The following is a 6,059-nucleotide window of genomic DNA, read 5'->3' on the forward strand; positions in this document are numbered from 1 at the left end:
ATTAATGACATCAATTTAGAAACACTAAATTGACTAAACAGAGGTGCTGCTATTCTCCCATAATTCTTAACAAACTTGTGATAATACCCTATCAACCCGAGAAATCCTCGCAAATGCTTTATGGATGTGAGGATTTTCCATTCTTTAATGGCTTTAATTTTGCTAGGGTCTACCTTAACTCCTTCATGAGATACAATATTACCCAGATATTCCACCTCTTGTACTCCAAAGAAACATTTGGATCTTTTTGCATATAATTGTTTCTCCTCCAATAGTTGTAGCACCCTGTCAACATGCTCAACATGATCCTTCCAAGACTTGTTGTAGATTAGTACATCATCAAAAAATACTAACACAAATTTTCTAAGGAAGGGTTTGAAATGGAATTCATCAAACCTTGAAATGTAGAAGGTGCATTGGTAAGGCCAAAAGGCATGACCAAAAATTCATAATGACCCTCATGAGTTCTAACTGTTGTTTTCGGAATGTCTTCAATCTTCATTCTGATGATATCCGGAATGAAGATCCAACTTGGTGAAGTAAATTGATCCATGCAATTCATCCAGTAAATAATCAATGACAGGAATGGGAAGCTTATCTTTAATAGTGAGCTTGTTGAGCTCCCTATAATATGGACACATGTGCCATGATCCATCCTTCTTGTGCACCAATACTACTAAAGCAGAGAAAGAACTTTGACTAGGTTGAATTGTACCAACCTCTAGCATTTCTACAACCATATGTTCAATTTCACTCTTTTGGGCATAGGGATATCTATACGGCCTGATGTTTGGAGGAACACTTCTTGGAAAAGATGAATAGCATGATCATGATCACGAATAGGTGGGAGACCTTTGGGAGTCTCAAATACCTTGGAATGATTGTCTAGGAATTTTTGGAGATATGGAGAAATAGATGATTTCGATGTGGAAACATCTAGCGAACATAATTGTGCAATTACACCTCTTTGTTCATTTTTTAGAAGCTTTGTCATACTATTAGAGTTGATTATCTTTCCCGGTTTCCCTGTAATACCCCTTAATTCAACTTCATTTCCTTTTGCAGAAAGTTCCATGAAAAGTTCTTGAAAATTAAAAGCTATTGTACCGAAGGATTGTAGCCATTGGACTCCCAGTACAACATCAGCACCTCCCATTAGAATGGAAATCATTGGGCTAATCAATACATATTCTCCCATGGATAACTTGATATTATGGCACTTTCCAGATCAATTTATCGTTCCTCCACTTGCAACCGTTACTTGACACTCTGGTGTTGGATATAGGAAGTAATTCAATTCTTTTGAAATCTTACAATGAATAAAATTGTGGGTACTTCCTGAATCAATCAACACTATTACCTTTTTCTTCTTGATATGTCCTTCTATCTTGATAGTTTGAGGAGTGGTAATTCCAGCCAATGCATTACATGATATGGTTGGATTCATTACTTCTTTATCTAGGGTTTGTTCCTGGAGTATATCCTCTTCTTTTGAAATTTCTTGTTCCTTTTTTTCCTCCTCTTCACAATCTATGTAGAATAATTTCTTCTCAGCACACTTATGACCTTTAGTGTATTTGCTATCACAAATGTAACAAAGCCCTTTTGCTCTTTTTTCTTCCAATTGTTGTGGTGTCAACCTTATAGGTTGTGGAAGGCTAGGGGCAACAACACTTCCATATTTATAGTTGTGAGTGTTAGGTTTCCTGGTTGCCATAATTTTGCTTTCCATTTTTCTTGCCAACCTGAATGCCTTCTCCAATGAATCAGGTTCGTAAAGGCGAAGCTCATGTTTGATATTATCCTTTAAAGTCCCTATGAACACATCAATCCTATGCTCTTCAAGAATATCTTTTACCCTTATGTTCAATTTTTGGAAGTCCTCAATGTGATCCATCATTGAACCCTTTTGTTTGAGACTTATCAGTTGGCTAAAAAAAAAGTGTTGCTTTTTGTATCCTCATAATGTGTTGTCAATTCTTCCATAAAAAATGCCTAAGTGACAATTTGTTTACGAGAGCAAAGCCATTGATACCATACAAACTGATTTGGTTCCAAATATAAAGTGGCAATACATACCTTTTGTGTGTTTTGCACATTATTGAGATCGAAAAATTTCTCCATCTGTAGTATCCATGTTGCGGGATCCTTGCCATCAAACTTCCTCATATTGATTTTTGGAATATGGTGGTTCTTAGATCCAATGTTAGAGTCTATGAAATCATGATTAACATTTATTTTTTTCTCATCACGAGTTTCCTTTACTACCCTTTCACCATTAGTAAGTATTTCTTGTAGAAAATTTGTCAAATCTGTCTTCAAATCTACCATGTCTGTCTTCAAATCTGTCTTCAAATCTATCTTCAAATCGTCCATCTTAGCTTCCACGTCATTCATCTTAGCTTCTACATCTTTCTTTAAACCATCCATCTTAGATTCTGTTACCTTTTGTGCGAGTGACATTTGTTGCACTTGGTCTCGTAATTTTGATATATCATGTTGCATTTCTTCCTCTTCTTCATAAGTCATGCTAGAGCTTTCAGGTTGCTTACTAGGTGTTTGCATTTTCTTTCCTCGGGGAATAAATTACCGATAATAATGAAAACTATGCCCTTTGAATTCCTTCAAAATAATTTCTCAAACCAAGCTTAAGCAAAAATTAAAAAAAATATACACACCTTTTTTCACTTTGTAGGAGTTCAATATTGCCTATAATGTATCTCTGTAATTTCAGATCTTCCAGTTCTGAAATTGAAACCTGTGGTAACCCTCTGCATCCTCTTTCCAATGCCACTAGTCTGATCGAATTTATATTCTCCAAGAAAGAGTTATGCACAATCTCCTAAGATGACCTGATTATATACCTTTTCAGAAGAGCAAATATGTATGAAGTGCCACATGTCACTGTTTCGACCTTAGGATCTGAAAAATATACACAGGAAAATACAGTTCGTCCTCTTTCTGCAACTTCTTACGCAATTTCAATCTGATGCTCAAAACAAAAGTTATGACTATTTTCCCAGGTCACCTGTTTGGAATGTAATTCAGGATTCTGCAAAAAGACCGACTTCCTCAGATCATATCTCCGCAAATATTGCGCAAAAAGCTTTGAAATTTGGACTCGAGGCTCAACGTAATTTCTTCTCAAATGGGTTTTTTTTTGTAGCATCTGAAACGTCACAGAAAAAAGTTATAGGGAAAATTCCACGATGACCTGTTTGGAGCAGCGAAACCCTAGAATTCAAAGCTCTGGTACCAAATGTTATGAAACCAGCTCACAAAAAGATAGAAAAGATAGATTAACGCCTTAGAATTTAGCCTCTTCGAGGGGGCAACCTCCTTTACATTACATAAATGAAAAATTCTTGGATGATTCAAATGACAAAACCTCCTTTCTATATATAGGAGTCTAAGGAGTCACAATATAACCAAGCCGACCTAACAATAATAATATAAAGGCACAAAAATAACAATAGAGGGATTCTGTGGGGCACATAAATAACAATATGGGGACAATATGGGCACAACAATATTAATAAGGAATACAACTACAATAGTAATGGGGTAATCACTAGTATTATAGGGACCTAACATGGTATGATGGCCTGGTTGCCATTATCTTAAACATTTGCCTCAACTCTTGCTTGTCAGCACTAGAGAGTGATCTGCATTGTCTCGAGAAGTGAGGTTCAAATTCCTGGTGAGTGTAAGTGTTACTTGTGTCAATGGTTCTTTCACTATAGAGGAAGAGAGGGTGAGAGTGAGCCCCAAGTCGGTCGGGAGAAGTCCCAACTCTGCTAGAAACACACAACACAACAGGACATGAACAACTTCCGGTGGAACAGTCCACACGGATGTGGCAGTCACAACACACAAGTGAAGATAACGCGTGTAACACTCAGGGGATTAGTCCGTACAAGTGCAACAGTTGTTATAGAAAGTTTTACGTTAAAGGTATATTTGATGTCTGGGAGAGTAGTCTACATGGGCGAGACAACGTTAATAGCATATACAACACATTTCCATTAACATATGTGTATTACAACAAGTGAATTAGTTTAAGTGTTAAAAACAGGTTCAAGCAACATGCATTACAAGTGTTAAAGATTAGTCTTACAACAAATACAATACATGTGTGAAAACGTGTTGGCCTGTTAGTAGGCTTCTGAATTAAGCGAAAGTTCCAAGACACATCATTACACCATACATCACTAACCTCGTGTGAGGGGCATTGGAGCCATTGCTTACTCCTCAAAGAAAAGACAACATACTCTCTTGGCTATGTGGGAGGAGTTGAGGTGAAAAAGTCCTTTGAATGTACAAATGAGGAGGTATTTATAGACAAGGGTGAAACTAACCCTTGTGGCTGTTTGAATACCCTCATTACTTTTTGAATTCCATGAATTTCCGACTTTACATGATTCTTTGTACAACAAGTGGATCTCTTGGACTTCCACGTTACATTACATTGATAGGCCGTATGGCCCACAGTGGAGATGTGGACGACATGACTCATGACATAACTCGAAAAAACAGTGTTGGTAAATTCGTGCTGTTGGTGCGCATGTCAAGCTGCAATGCTACCAGGTGATGGATTTCCTCATGGTTTATCACAGCTTCACCTCCGCATGAAAAAGTGCGGGAAGTCCTTAATGGTCGTTGGTTCACTTGATGTTGCTTTTGCATGTTTCTCCTTGCTTGTATGTTGGAATGATTGACAGGTTCATCTATTCGGGAAAGGTGCATTTTCATTCATTCATCCGTCCGTGAGCACATATTGCATGTTCACTCATTCGTTCGTCCATGAACACATATTCACATGATCCTACATTCACGGGCATGTCTCTTTATGTGTGTTTTTTGTTCGCCCGTTGGTGAACCTACCCTTTTGCATGTTCTCCCATTCATTCATCCTGTTCATCGTCGCACCATGTTTGTTTGTGTACCTATTCCTGCAGTCACTCATGACAACATGACATTAAACCCAAAAACCTCCTAGTCTACCATGATACATGACCATTTTAGATGCATGTGACTGGGAAAGGCAACAAGGTTGCGAGGCAGGATGGAGGTTCCAGGCATTGCTGATGAAAACTGTGCAAGAGTCAATGGGTGACGGAGATGAGAAATCCAGATTGACAGTGGCTGTCCATGAGATCTGGCCTGGCTGGAGAAAAAAACTGTGCAGCTTTTGAGGGGAACAGTCCAGGCTGCAGGAAGGTTGGGCAGGCACAATCTGTGTAGTTTTTGGAAAGAACAGGGAGAAAAACTGCGCAGTTTTTTGGAGGATTAGGCCGGGCTGCAGGGAGGCTTGGCAAGTAGAAATTGCGCAATTTTTTGGGGGAAATGGCTGAGAGCCTGGCAACCAAAACTGCAAAATTCTTGGAGGGAACTAGAAGCTGGCTGCTTGGTCACTGGTAGTAGGAACTGTGCAATTTTTGAGGGGAACTGGCAATCAGCTGTCGGGAGCTTGGCAGCAGAAACTGTGCAATTCTTGGAGGGAACTAACATTCTGCTACTGGGAGGTGCTGGCGAGAGAAATTGCATTGATACTGAGAGGTTGGCCTGCTGATCATCTCTACGTAATTTCTGAGCTGAGTGGACTATTGTGTAGTAGAGGGCCTGCTTATGAAAACTGCGCAATTTTTTGGATGAGAAGTCGGTCGACTGTTAGGAGGGCTGGTTGGAAAATTGTGCAATTTCTTGAGGGAGACAGGGATGGGCACTGGGTATCTGTTTGGCTTTTCTACGTAATTTTCTTAGTTAGCAGAGTAGGCAATGCTTGTAGCTTCTATGCAATTTTTCAGGGGAGTCAGTCTTGGGTGGCTTCCAGGTTAAACTCTCCGGTTGACCAGCATGGAGACTGATTGATTTGCTTGTGGGAAAAGCAACTTGAAATGACTTGCTTGGTGCTCCTGTGCTGTCTGGATGACAGTCGATCGAGTTGATGATGGGGTGATGGTCCGACTATTAGAGGAGAGTCTGGTTTTCATAACTTCAACAAAATGACTGTGTGTGAACATGTGAAAGATGCATATGTGATCTTGCAACACAAACTT

This window comes from Pinus tabuliformis, chromosome 3_2, assembly GCF_031772625.1.
Source record: "Pinus tabuliformis cultivar Carrire ecotype Pingquan chromosome 3_2, CPIR1, whole genome shotgun sequence".
Lineage (NCBI taxonomy): Eukaryota > Viridiplantae > Streptophyta > Pinopsida > Pinales > Pinaceae > Pinus > Pinus tabuliformis.